Raw genomic sequence first — 15,396 nt, 5'->3', positions numbered from 1 at the left:
CTATATTGCAAATTATTTTCTTATGTTCCAAATTTATCCTATGTTCTAAAGTTGTTCATATATTCTACACCTATGTTCTATAGGATTTTTTTTCCTATGTTCTATAGGATTTTTTTTCCTATGTTCTAAATATTCTTTTACCTATATTCTAAATTCTTTTGCCTATGTACTAAATTTAGTGTACTTATGTTCTAAAGCTTTTTTTCCCTATGTTCTAAATTTTTACTACCTATGTTCTTAAGTTTTTTTTTTTTTTTTTCCAATGTTCTAAATATTCTTTTACCTATGTTCTAATTTTTTTTTTCCTTTGTTCTAAATTTAGTGTACTTATGTTCTAAAGTTTTTTTTTCCTATGTTCTAATTTTTCCTACAGTACTACATTTTTTATCTAATGCAACGGTATAAAATTAGCTAATACAACGGCTAATTTCATACCGTTGTATTAGCCTAGCTAATACAACGGTTTATACTAAAACAGGTCTAATACAACGGTTTAGACTAACCGTTGTATTAGATGAACGAATCCGTTGTATTAGATGAGCTAATCCAACGGATTAATCATCTAACACAACGAAGTGTATTCTGGGCTAATCCAACGGATTGCCCAGAGACTTAATCCAACGGCCCAAAACCTAATCCAACGGATTAGCTAGGTTAAAAAAAATTGAGTTATATAAATTCATTTAATTTCACTCTCTCTCTCTTCACTCTATTTCGTCCTCCTTTCGTCTCTTCACTCTCTCTCCTCTCTCTTTCCTCTCACTCCTCAATCTCTCAGGCGTCTATCTCCTCTTTCTCCTCAATCTCACTCTCCTTACGCTCCTTACTCTCTCAATCTCTCAGTCCTCTCTAATTGTACAAGGTATTGTTTCGTTTTTGGGTTTTTTTTGGGTTTTTCATAATTTTGCTTTGTTGTTTCGTTTTTTTTTGTTTTACGTTTTTAGATCTTTGTTTCGTTCTTTGTTTTTCAGATTTTCGTTTTTCGTTTTTGTGTTTTTTTTTTTTGTTTTACAGATTTTTCAGATTTTGGGTTTTCCGGATTTTGGGTTCTTCATATTTTTGTTTTGTTTTTTTGTTTTTCATTTTTCAGATCTTTGTTTCGTTATTTGTTTTTCAGATCTTCATTTTTCGTTTTTTGTTTCTTTTTCAGATTTTTGCTTTTTTATCTCATTTTCTAGATTTTTCCCATTTTCAATTTTTTTAGATCTTTGTTTCGTTTTCTCGTTTTTCAGATTTTTTCCATTTTCGTTTTCAGATCTTCGTTTTTCAACTTTCGGATCTTCGTTTTTCGTTTTTCGTTTTCAGATCTTCGTTTTTCAATTTTTTAGATCTTTGTTTCGTTTTCTCGTTTTTCAGATTTTTCAATTTTTCGTTCGTTTTTCGTTTTTAATTTTTCGTTTTTCAATTTCTGGATTATTTTTAGATCTGTCTTCGATTTCTCGGTTTTTTTTTTACTTCAAATTTTCAATTTTTCAGATATTCGTGTTCTGATTTTTCAGATTTTTCTATTATTCTGATTTTTCAAGTTTTCGTTCTCTCAAATCTTCGTTTTCAGATTTTTCGTTCGTTTTTCGTTTTTTCCTTTTTCAATTTCTGGGTTTTTTTCTGGGTTTTTTTTTCAGATCTGGTTTCGATTTCAGATTTTTATTTTTCAGAATTTCAATTTTTCAGATATTCGTGTTCATATTTTTCAATTCTTCGTTCTTCGTTTTTCAATTTTTCATATCTTAGTTTTTCAGATTTTCAAATTCTAATCATCCAGAGATAACAGTACCGAAATTAAGATGCAAAGTGGCAAACTAGACAATCTGATCAGTTGACACTTCTGGACAATCTAGACAGGATAATAATAATAATAATAATAATAATAATAAAAAGAAAGACCTAATACAACGGAAGAAAGGCCAATCCGTTGTATTAGGTTCAGTTATTCCAAAAAAAGGAGAAAGGAAGCTAATCCAACGGATTTGGCAATCCGTTGGATTAGGTATACAATCCGTTGGATTAGGTTCCATTTACCGTTGTATTAGACCTAATCCAACCCTAGCAAATGTGACGGCTGCTAGCCGTTGTATTAGGTCTAATACAACGGTTTTTAACACCTAATACAACGGAAATAGGGGTTTAGCTCTCAAATATAGTAGTGCTATGTTTTAAATTTTTTCTACCTCTACTCTAAAGTTTTTTTTCCAATGTTCTAAATATTCTTTTATTTATGTTCTAAACTTGTTTTTCCTATGTTCTAAACTTTTTTCATATGTTCTAAAAGGGATTTCAACCAATCCAAATTCCATCCATTACAACTAAGATTAATTTTTGGCAAGTTTAATCATTTGGAAAATTGGAATGCTTTCAGAAGAAAAAACACAAAAACTAGGACCTAAGTTTGAAGAGTTGACTAGCCTTTAGGATATATAAATTATAAAAGCATAAATTGCCTCAAAAGCTAAGTTATCAATACAGACACCAAACCACCAGCATTCCTGGACACCCTCCAGCACCATCCGACTCATCGCAAAAGCCACCTGATTACATCAACATCCTCTCACATCCCCTACAATACCCCACAGAGCACAACCACGTACCACATTTAGGCAACGGGACGCCAAGTTTAACCACTGCCACTCTATACCATCAAATGACCTACAAGACCCACTACCTTCACCAAGCACAAATTGACAAACCCCTTCACTCACCCTGCAGAGACTAGTGCGCACACCTCCTGCACCCTCTCATACCACTATAGACATCTCATGTATTTGGCAGACAGGACTGCTGAAATCATATGAGCACTAGGACAACAAATGTATTTCCTTTTTCCTCTCCGAATAGGGAACCATATAAGTAGACTCATCGTTTAGGAACATTTGAACCAATTTAACATGTAGTTTACAAAGTACAACTATTACACTGCACTTAATTACAAAAATGTGCCCTTCAAATAGCAAAGCTCACTTGCATTTAGGTATTCACTCAACCTATTTATTCAACCTGAAGAATCCATCTCATAAAACAAACCTTAAGACCACAGAAAGGTCAAAAGCTAAACACCCTTACATCCCTCCTCTACTGCCAGAATTAAGTCAAATTTCATCCCAAAGCCTCCATCTTGACATTTTAATTTCTTTTTCTATTTTCCCCAATCTGATTGACTAGAAACCAATAAAAACTTAAAAACCATCAAACCAGCACCACACATAAGACAGCGAAACCATTGCATTAAACAAAAACGTGCTTCAACACCGAAGATGTAGGACGATAATGGAGAAATAACATCCAAGAAACCTGCCCCTATATCAACCAGGTACAAACCCTAAAATAACCCCAGTGGACATGTATCAATATACAAGGCTAGACTGGTGGCAAAAGGTTATAAACAAATCCACGGGATTGACTATTATGAAATATGGCAAATGGATGTCAAAACCGCCTTCCTAAATGGGATTTTAAAAGAAACTATGTGTATGACACAGCCGGAAGGTTTTGTTAATCCAAGCAACGCTGGAAAGGTATGCAAGCTTAAGAAGTCCATTTATGGACTAAAGCAAGTAAGCAGAAGTTGGAATCTGCGATGCCATCATCAAGTTTGGTTGTATCAAGAATCCAGATGAGTCTTGTGTCTATAAGAAGGTCAGTGGGAGTGACATCGCATTCCTAGTCCTGTATGTCGATGACATACTGCTCATTGGAAACAACACAAAATTACTAGAGTCCGTAAAGGGCTGGTTGGGAAAGTGTTTTACAATGAAGGACTTAAGAGAGGCACAATACATATTGGGCATCAAGATCTATAGGGATAGATCTAAGAGGATGATTGGATTGAGCTAGAGTACTTACATTGATAAAGTACTAGCACGATTCAACATGGAGAATGCCAAAAGAGGGCACCTGCCCATGTCCCATGGCGTGACTCTCAGCAAGAAACAGTGTCCGCAGACACCTGTTGAATGAGAGAGAATGAATCAGATTCCATATGCTTCGCTAATTGGATCGATCATGTATGCCATGATATATACCAGGCCAGATGTGTCGTATGCTTTTAGTGCTACGAGCCGATACCAATCAGACCCAGGAGAGGCGCATTGGACTGCGGCCAAGAATATCCTGAAGTACCTGAAAAGGAACAAGGATAAATTCCTGGTCTATGGTGGCCACAAAGACTTGGTTGTTGAAGGTTACACCGACGCTAGCTTCCAGACTGACAGAGACGACTTCAAGTCACAGTCAGGGTACATATTTTGCCTAAATGGAGGAGCGTTTAGCTGGAAGAGTGCCAAGAAAAGCACCACTGCAGATTTTACAACTGAAGCCGAATACTTGGCAGCTTCAAAAGCCGCTAAGGAGGCTGTTTGGATTTGTAAGTTCATTAGTGAACTTGGTGTTGTACCCTCCATCAAGGGTCCGATAGATCTACTGTGACAACAATGGAGCTATCGCTTAAGCTAGAGAGCCAAGAGAGCACCAAAAGGTCAAACATGTCCAGAGGCGATTTCACATGATAAGGGAATGGAAATCTGAAGGTGAAATCAGAATTTGCAGGATCGGAACGGATGATAATGTGGTCAATCCTTTGACTAAACCTCTGCCTCAAGTGAAGCACAACAAACACATTGAGGCAATGGGAATCAAGCACGTTGGAGATTGGCTTTGAAATTGCCTGTACATGTGTTTTAATTAAACTAGTCGTTTTAATGTAAGACACTGTGTTGAAACCATTCATTTATGGAGTAATGAATTTTATATTTTCTATTCACTCCATTGCTATTTAATTGTGGTTTAGAATTAAATAATAAGTCCATTCTATTTATGGAAATATTCAAAACAGGGTATCAAGACCATGTCTTGGATAAAGAAACACCTGTTAAGTGAACATTGAATATTTAAATCGAAAACTATCCCTAATCAAGGTCGCCTAACTGATGGACGATTGATGACCACTAGAGATTAGTGTGTAGTATGATTTACAGCACCGTTTCTTGTGCTGCAAGGATGTAATGGTCACAAATCATTTGCACAGGTGCTAGTTTAGCACTGCACTGGATAGACTTATGAGAGTATTTTAAGAGATTCAAAATTGTCATAAGTACATTTCTCATTATAGCTATCGGAACCTGTTTCCTCAACCATGAGTATTGTGAAGTTTTCTTGTTTGAGTACTAGTCTCTTTGATGTTGCCTAACGTCTGCCGTAACTGGGGATCATAACGGGAACACTCGGGAGATTAGGTCCTCTTAGTAAGAGAAACTTACAGTACAAGACTGGGAATGTCCCCTTATTAACATAGGGAACATGTCTTTGTTGTTTACAAGGCCGCTCGAAGAGCGAGACTGTGAAAATGCATGGTCGTGCTCAGATGGATTTTAGAAATCATCTGCTTATTGACAGTCGAACTCGGAGATCGAGAAACACTTCTGAACGTAGTAAGGATGACAACGTATCTTACCTTATAGTTCACGAAGAGACATTAAGCGACATAGGAAATGGGCTATACACTGTATGCACACTTGTCCGAAAGGACAGGTGGGAGATTGAAAGGAATGGTGTCCTTCCAACAAGTGTATTATTCTGATAGAGGGTTCAGAATTATTACAGAGCTAATTCTTCAGTAAAGTCAAGTGATCGGAATGCCTAGGTGGAGGCCGCATCCGATCACTAATATTAAGGTACATTTAATATTACAACTTAATCTTAACAGAACCCTTCGGGTCGAACCCAATCGAACAATCGAACCGAGACGAAAAATCAATCCGAAGGATTCGATGAGTCGTCGGAGTTTTACGAACACAGACGTCGGATATTGAGCCTAGGGCGTTGAAATCGAGCGTCGCAAAATCACAAGCAACATGTTCGAGCGTAGCCGTAACATCACTATGGCCTAACTATATAGACGCTAGGCTAGCTCGATATAGCATGCACAATGCATGGCTAGGCACAAGCCTATACGCACCATCGCATTGCTAGGCACACCTTGCTTGCTAGTCACACAACACAACACCATCGTAGTGCTAGGCACTAGCGTGTGTGCGTGCGTGTGTGCCTTCGCACATCACAACACCATCGCAGTGCTAGGCACTAGCGTGTGTGCGTGCGTGTGTGCCTTCGCACAGTACAACACCATCGCATTGCAAGGCGCTTACGTGTGTGCGTGTGTGTATGCCTAGGCCTATCGCCACGCACCAACCATCAAGTATATGTGGTGTGTGCATATGCGAGTGCCAGGGGCAGCAGCTTGCGAGGCATAGCCCAAGGCCTAGCAGTGCATGCTAGCTGTGCTGGCTGGTGCGTGCAGTGCATGCTAGTTGTGCTGGCTGGTGCGTGCTGGCATGCTAGCTGGCTACCAGCCCAGCAGTCCTTGTGAGTGGCGGTTTAGGAAAGGTGGGGGCCAAGGCCTCAAGGCTTCCCTTGGGGAGCAAGGCAATGGTCCCCCCATGGGATATGGTCCCCACCTAACCCATTCTCTCCTCTTGCCACTTGTTGCTATGTGATTGCATTTGCTTAATAATTTATTTTGGAATTAAATAAATTAGTGCAATTGCACATGATCCCACATTGATCATGAAATGGGATTCAAGTCCCCATTCTCTATAAATACCACTTGGTTAGGATTTTGAGAATGCACAACTTGAGTAAAACTCAAAAGGTATCTCCAATAGTTGAGAAAGCCTTAAGTTCGTAAAACTCCCTTTTTATTAGATCGGTTCCCGACTAACCTTCAGGACTTGGATCGCTCAGTCGGGGTTCGTGGGTACGAGCGTCGGAGACCTTGCGATTGCGGGGTTCAAGTAAGAGCTCTTTTGGTGAGCGAAGCACGCGTCTAGGGTATAACTCTTTCTTCCTTTTCTCTTAATTATGTATTAATTATGTTTTGCATGCTTTAATTATCGGGGCGGGTCTTGGTGGGTTACCTTCCGCGTAGAGTGGGTCTCTACGAAACCTTACACGAGGAACATTCTTGCTCCTCCTCTGAAAAGGAAAGCAGCACAGCCGGTTAGTATCAAAATAAGATTCAAATCATGCAAACGATAAAAGAGCTAAGCCGGCGCTTACCCCATCATCTTTGGCCACCAGTTGGGCCCTCTTTTTCTCTAGTTGATCCTTCCGGATCTCTGCAACAGACTTAGCCGGTGTCTTTTCGCGAGGCACCATCTTTAATCCTTTCTTTGCAAGGAAGAAAAATAAAAAAATCAGAACCCATTCAAGTATGATACAGACGGCATAAAGTGCCGGTTAACAATCAACATACGTCTGCTAAACATTGTGCTTAGGCCACAGGCGGAAAGGAACGCCTCATCCTTTAGCCAGTCCGGATGAGGGACCCAGTTTTTGGGGATAATGACTTCTGTCCCATCATCCAAAGGCAAGGAGGTCTTTTTGAAGAGACCCATCTCCATTATTTGATCCCAAGCCTCCTCCGGTACTTTAGGAAGGGCGCACTTCTTTCCAAGGAAAGTCGGGTGTGTGTTGTAGCAACGCAACCGGTGGTTTAGTTGCAGCGAGGGGGAAGAAACCATGTTAAACTTGCTCTTCCAGCTGCTCCACTTAGACGGCTTGTCAAGCGTCATCATAAACTCCGGGTGCGTGGTCAATGTATACCACTAGGGGTGATCACTACTGGGTACCCGGTGTAAAATTAAAGACCCAGTCCCGGAACCGATTAGTATCGGGTCCAAGATTTTGGAACCAGATCCGGAACCGGTTAGTACCGGGTCCATAATTTTCAGATCCGGAACCGGAACTAGTAGGAACCAGTTCCAGAACCAGGTACCCGGTTGGCTTATACAAAAATGATTAAAAAAAATAATCAGAAACCGCCTAGCCCCCACCCCTGCTCACCGCAACCCTCAACCCCACCCACTGCCGTTTTCTTCCCCCACCAGGAAATCCACGCCCCACCCCGAAACTCGAACCCCGACCTTGCCCCACCACGGATAACACAAGAACCCCCTCCACCGTCCTAGTTTGGTTCAATTAGTTTACTTTTTTGTTGCTTGAAATATATGTTGAGTAATTGTTAGTAATTGAATATTTGGTTGCTGCTTTGTGTTGGTATTGATTTCATGATTGTTTCGCATGGTTTGAATGTTTGTGGTATGTTAAAGCAATTAAATGTGGTTGATTTTGGAGATGGTGGTGGGGGGAGGTCGGGCATTAGGTTTTAGGGAGGGGGAATGGGTTTTCTGGTGAGTGTAGGGGATGACGGTGGGTGGGGTTGGGGAAGAGGATAAAGGGAATAGAGAGGAGAGAGAGAGGGGTGGGGGCAGTGTGAATGTATGATATTTATGAACTAGGGTTGGAAACTTGGAATAAGTTGGGCTATTTTTACTTGGGCTAATTTTCATATGGATATTTAAACAAAATAAAAAATTCATAACTGGAACCGGGTACAGAGTCCAAATTTTCAGGACCCGGAATTGGAACTGGTTCCAACTGGGTCCGAAATTTTGGAACTGGTCCCGGAACTGGTGAGATCGGATCCGAGTCTGAACCCGTAGATCCAAACCATTTTCGGGTCCGGTACCGGGTACCCTGGGTCTTTGCTCACCCATATATACCACGCATTCCAGCCACATGAGGCACGGCTGAGGTAGTGCATATGCACAAACGCCTCCCAGCTAAGCGTTATTTCCTGCATCTCGCAGGTGGCTATATATCTTAGTATATTCAGCCAAGAGTTGGGTGTTAGCTGCCAGACGCCAAGGTTGTAACCCCTTAGAATGACCTTTATTGTGTTATGGAGGGGAACCGAAGGCCGGCTTTGAACGCCGCCTCATAGCAGCCGAAATAATCATCGGCATGATCTAGGTCGTCATTCCAGACGACGGTTGCCTCTACAGGCGGCACAACAATCTCCCATCCGGGCGCTTTTCCAAAAATGCGGGAAGGGTGGCATTTAAAGTGACCACGTCTCGGGCGGTCAGGTGCGCCTCTGTTGGGTTTTTGATGGAGGGCCACTTATATGCCTCCTCATCCTTTTGAGGGGCATCCGGTTCCCATAGTTGACTCAGTGGAGTCTGATTTTTGGACAGTCTCCTCGCCACCTGTACTCTCGGACTCGTCCAAGCTATCTTACCCGGGCGTGCTAGATACGCCTGGCTGGTCATAAGGTACATAGTCAGCCGAAACTTCTGCTGAGCCGTTTGACTGATACCCCAAACGGTATCCTGGATGTACCCCTTTGAAGAGTAACTGAACCTCGTTGAAGACCTAGACGTTTTTCTGGAAATTTACTTAAAGATACCCCAGACGGTTGTGACCGGCTGTGGGTGTATTGGAAGCTAAGGAAAGGTCAAAGGGTTCTTAGGCGGTTTGAAGGAAATTTGCTTGAAGAGGACCCCAGACGGTTGTGACTGGCTATGGGTATATTGAGAGCAAAGGGAAGAAATGTGAGTATGGTCAGGCGGTATCTAAGAGCTTTGAGCAAAGAGCACTCAGACGGTGACCGGATGAATGAAGAAAGAAGAAGTTTTTTAATGCAATAACAGTCGGTATCAGAAAGTTCTCTCAGAAAATTCTCTCAAAAACTAAAATTTGCAAAGTGTGAAAATGAGAGGGGGGTCTCTACTTATAGAGAACCCCAGAAGGCGAACCGTCACCTTCCCAATTCGAATTCAAAATTTGAATTCAAAAAAAAAAAGGAGAGAAGGAGACGAAGCGTCACCTTCTCAGAGCCTGACACCTGTCACAGGTGCCACATGGCAAGCCACGTCACACCTGTGAGGGGAAAATGTTTAGGGTAAAAATACCCTGTCCACGTGGCTTAATGGCATGCTGACACGTGTTAGTCTTAGAGAGGCTCAAGGGGATCCAATCCTCTACTAACACGTTGCACTTTAACCCTAAAAGGGAAACTGATCCCCTTCCACTATAAATAGAGGAAAATCCTCATTTATTACACATTCATAAACATACACACAAAACCGAGCAATATTAATTGCAGAATTCTCTCGGAATCCGAGAGAAAAACCTTTACATTCCGCACTTTTATACATCCGGATACGTTCTAACTTGATCGTCTGAGGCGGAACTCCAACCGGAGTTTCCCTGGCTTTGCAGGTACAGAAGGTCGACGCGCATTCTTGGAATTATAACTCTCCCGAGGGACTCTAAAAACCCCGAAACAGATCCGTCTTTCAGACCCTTAAAGAAGTCTGTGTAAGCCACTTCGTCAGACTGTCCTTGAATCTGGATTCTCATCTGATTGAACCGCCTGACGTAGGACCTAAGCCCTTCTCTGTCTCCCTGCTGTATGGCACTCAAGTCTAGACTTGTTTTCTTCAGGGATATTCATAGAGAAGTTTGAGGCGAACAAGTACGCAAGCGTCTTGAAGCCGTTTATGCACCCGGCTGGCAAGTTGCCAAACCATCGTTGAGCAATGCCCTTCAATGTAGCCGGAAAGCATCTGCACCAGGTGGCATCATCTAACCCCTGTAAGTACATGAGGTTGGTGTATGCCATCAGGTGATCTTCTAGGTTGGTGGTACCATCATAGGCACCCACCAACACATTCTTAACCTCAGCAGGTGGTGCTACTTCGGTTATCTCCTTGGAGAACGCAGAAGGTTGTTCCCCAAGGTTTAGCAGCCGAAGCTGCCAGTCCATTGGCTAGACATTCTGTGCCGTCTGACCTCCAAAGAAGGCCGGTTGCATGTATGGTGATCCATACGGCATGTATGGTTGTTGGGGCACATACGGAGCCGGTTGGATAATATGAGGGCCAGTACGCGCAGACAGGCTGTGTGAATGACTCTCTCGGTTTGTTTCTGAACACCTCATTGAGGTATTCAAGAAACTGTCTGGGTAGGTCGACGTCGAAGCCGACTCAGACAATTGTTGACTTCTCTTCTCCTGGATTAACATCCGGGCATCTGAGAATGTCTTCCTTGAACCATCCGGCTGAACATGTAGGATGGCCTTTCTCTTCCCTGATTCAGGGAATTAGATCTTAGTTAGGTCGCCGAAGGGCCAGTTCCCATCCTTTGGCTTGGGATGAGGAGTAGGGACACGGTCCTGAACTGGCTTTTTCTTCCCCATGGGAGAAGGCTTTTTAGCTGACTGACCCCTTCTAAAGCCACCAGTCTTCTTGTTTAAGAGGTCCTTGATCTCCCCTTTGAAACTCGTCATGAATTTCATAAGCTCGTCTCTGGTGACGGGAGTGGCACCCTCCGCCGCCTGGGGTTGTCCAGCAGGTATACCAGCTGGATTACTTGGGCCAGCCTTGTCTTTGCACCGTTCCTTTGTTTCCTTGGAACGGGTGCGTCTTGTTTTGAATGACCCGTCAAAGGCCACATAGGTGTCGACCCCAAGGTCGTCACCACTATCTGGGTCCGTTTGGACCTCAACTTTGACCGTAGGCTGCTTGCCTTCGGCAGGCGGTACAGACTCTTTGGATGCCATCTTAGAAGTACTCTCCCTACAAACGGCGCCAAATGTTTCAGGGTTTTCTGTGTCCTTCGGGAAAGTTACAACACTAAGACTGGAATCCGGACGTCTGTACCTACAAAACAACGGAGACTCCGGTTGAGGGAGTTCCGCCTCCGACGATTAAGTTAGAACCGGAGAGGAGTCTGTAATAAATGCGGGTTAGGAATCTTCTCGAATTACGAGATCGGGAGTAAACGATCTGTAATTAATATGCTCAGTTGGGTATTGAATGTGAATGATTTCCAATGGGGAAGCATCTCCCTACTTATAGGGTCTGGAAGTATGTGCCACGTGTCCAGAAGGAATTAATTCTTATGAACACTCTGAAGGTGACACGTGTCACGCATTGATTGGTCCACGTGTCATAGGGTATTTTTACCCTAAACAGGAGTAATGTTATGTATTTGCAAATACATAACAAACATTGAAATATTGTTAAATCACATGAAGAGAAAGAAAGAAATAGAAAGAGAGATAGGAAGAAAAAGATAGATGAGTGAACCCCACATAATTTTTTGTCAGATTGCAATAACGTGATAGGACCACACTTTATTTGTACCACTGATAGCTCATTGCATGTCCAGTGGTATAATATATGCATTTACTTAGTACTATAACGCATATATGTACCACTACATGAATATATAGTACCATTGGATATCCAATGATACTATTTGATCACCCAGTAATACTACTCTAAAATTGAGGATATGCATTTGCTCATGTGTACATGAAATTACTTATATATCCCTTGTTATGTACCAGCAAATGCAGTATTTTACTCCCTTTAAAATGCCTCAATATAATGAATGTAGGTATGAAATCGTAAAATGGCAAGGCTGTGTGATAAAGTTAGTGGTAAGTGATGTGAATTAATGATATGATGAGAGAGAAATTATGGGGAGCCCCCATGAATGTTGATGCTCTTAGATGAAGTGTCAAAAATACCATCAAATTATTCTTATTCTTTGTACATTTTTTTTAGAAACCTCTTATTCTTTACACATCATTAATCCACTTGTTTATTTTAATATTTGTTCTCATTAGAAAAAGCAAAAAAAAGCACACACATTTCCTCTCTCTTCTGATTACCAATTTTGTTTTCCCATGTACTTTTAGTACTTAGCTTCCTCCTTCCCTTTCATAATCCTGTGTTATTTTCCAAATGGGAACTATATTTAGGGATGGATGGAGTAGTATGTACAACCTTGTTAAAGAGACAATCTAACGATCCCTAGAAAATATAACCTTGTTGGAGACATAAAGTGGAACATCGCCCGCTTATATCGCTGGAAAATACAGCCTTGTTGGAGAGACAAGCTAACAATCCCTTGTAGTTGTGAGGATGATTTACATCGGATTCATCTGATCGTATTTGAAACTTTAATAACTTTTGCGACCCCGCACAATTTTTCACCAGCGAAACAACATTACGACAATCCATCAGACCTATTATCCCATATTTGAAGCTAAAGAAATCCCCCCTCGAAAAGAGGAGAAAAACTCTATCTTTCGAAGGATGTCAAAAAAAAAAAAAACACGTCTTTCGAAGGAGATAAAAAAAAAAAACCCTTGTCTTTCAAAGGAGATCCAATATCCTTTTTTTAAGGAGAAATCACTATTATAAACATAAATAACAAACGAACAAGTTTAAGAACAGAGGTTGATAGAACAAAAAAGTTGGAAGCAATTTAACCATAAACCATTACAATCAAAATATATGAGCATAATAACTCACATTGGTTGTGTTTGCTTGCAGCTATAAAATAAAAATGCTACTAACTTCAAGGGAAATAAAATTAAAATTTAAATAGAACTAAATTAAAACGATAATTAAACTAGAGGTAGCTAGTTGAATTGATCCAAACCCTCAATCGACTCTACCTTTCAAGCCTTGACCTAAGTAATGAGCTTCAAATGTAGTACGAACTCTGTTCTTTGGAGTGCTTCGAATGTAGTACTAAACAGGGCCCGGAATGTGAGATACTAATTGTGTGTTCGGAACTCGTCGAATGAGCCCCGTATTTATAGGCTAAAATGGTGGAGGATGCCCGGAATGGTAAAAATAGTGCAGCATCAAAAGCAAATGTACCGCGTTACATTACACTATACCGTGACACGGTACTATGTTTCGTGTTAAGATACATGTACTGTCGTGTTTTACATGCTTTTCTTTCGGCTGTAAACGATTATTGACAAAAAAAAGAAATTATGCGCGATCTATGTACTGTGTCACGACATACGTACCATAGCACGGTACTTGTACCATAGCACAGTATATTCTACCGTGTCACGGCACACGTACCGTAGCACAATACAGTTTATTTTTTAAGAAATTGTTGTATTATTAAATTCATGTCGATTTTCATAATATACTCAATCTTTAGGCGTCGTTTTATCATTCCAGATTGGAATTAAAGCTTATGGTTATGTTTAGGGTTTTAATTTTATGTTTTTGGCTTTATTAAAATTAAGGTAATGGTTTAGTTGAAGGGTTTGGGCTAGGAATAAGAATAGAAAAAGAGTTTGCATGGAAGTTTGGGCTAAAATTGGGTTGGTTTATTGATATGAGTTGGGCTATGGCTGAATTTGTTCATTATCGGGTTTGGATTTGGGGAGACACAATTAGGTGTCTACAAAAGCCCCCACTTTGACTGAGTTTGTAAAAACGTAAGTTTCAAAAACAATAGTCAAAGTAAGTCTATACGGACGGAGAATGATTTAAGACGTTCTAGGTCCTAAATCACTCTTTATATGTTGTTACATGCAGAAAATGTTAGTTCCACTGATAAATGAGTAAAGGAATAGAAATGCGTATCAATCTAACACCTATGTGTCGACACCAAATATATTTGGTAGCTTTCTACGCCTCGAGAAATCTACTAGATGTCGAGTGATAGTCTTCTGCACCTTAGGAATCCTATCATGAACCACTGTGCTTCGAGCGGTTTACTGAATGAAAGGGATAATATTGTTCAATTGTCTCCAAACGGAAGTTGTGGATGATGATGATGGCGCCTTCAAGTTATGTGTATCTGTCTATATAGGCATTGCTCGATACCTTCAAGTCATGTGTGTCTGACTATATAGGTATTGGTGGTGATGATAAATGATGATGGTGGTACCTTTAAGTCATGTGTATCTGACTCTATAGGTGTTGCTCGATACCTTTAAGTCATATTGCATCTAACTGTTTAGGTATTGATGATGATAATGATGATGATGATGACACCTTCAAGTCATGTGTATCTAACTGTATAGCCGTTGCTCGATTTTTCCCCGAACATAGATTGTTTGCTCAATTACCCTCGAATAGAGGCTGAAGATACGATTGCTCGATTGTCCCCGAACAGATTCAGTTTGCTCGATTGTCCCCGAGCAGAGGCTCAAGTTACGAGATTGCTCGAATGAAGCGCACCAATTTAAGCATGTTGTGAATATGCTTGAAAATAATAGGAAGTGGGATTTGACATTATACGATTAGGGACACAAAAGTAGGGAGCCGCCAAAAAGTTTTTAAAAGAACTTATAAACCGTTCACGGATCATTAAAGACAACCACGAAAAGGGGTCAAACGAAAGGCAACAACAATTTGATCCATGAAGGTCAATCCTTTTGTTCGTGAAGGCACCTTGGGCTAGACTATCATTTGTTCGTGAAAATGTACAATCAAGCAAACTCCGAGTGTCTTATATATCAGTTAATGATCAACTGACAAATGCTCTAATAAAACCACACCCTCACACAACATATACTTTTATGGTTCGCAAAATTGGTCTTTCCGCTTGGCTGATTGGTGAGGCATAATAAGGAATAATCAAGTCAAGGTCAATCCTTGATTTGATACTGATGATACTTACACTTTAATTATACTCAATATTCCCCTTAATACTCTCCTTGATTCTAGTAATTTACATTAAGTAATATCCTCAATTATCTTCCCCTTATTCTTTCCTTAATATTAGGATGTATAT

Source organism: Chenopodium quinoa, unplaced genomic scaffold, assembly GCF_001683475.1.
Source record: "Chenopodium quinoa cultivar QQ74 unplaced genomic scaffold, ASM168347v1, whole genome shotgun sequence".
Classification (NCBI taxonomy): domain Eukaryota; kingdom Viridiplantae; phylum Streptophyta; class Magnoliopsida; order Caryophyllales; family Amaranthaceae; genus Chenopodium; species Chenopodium quinoa.
Note: the sequence above shows the minus strand (reverse complement) of the source record.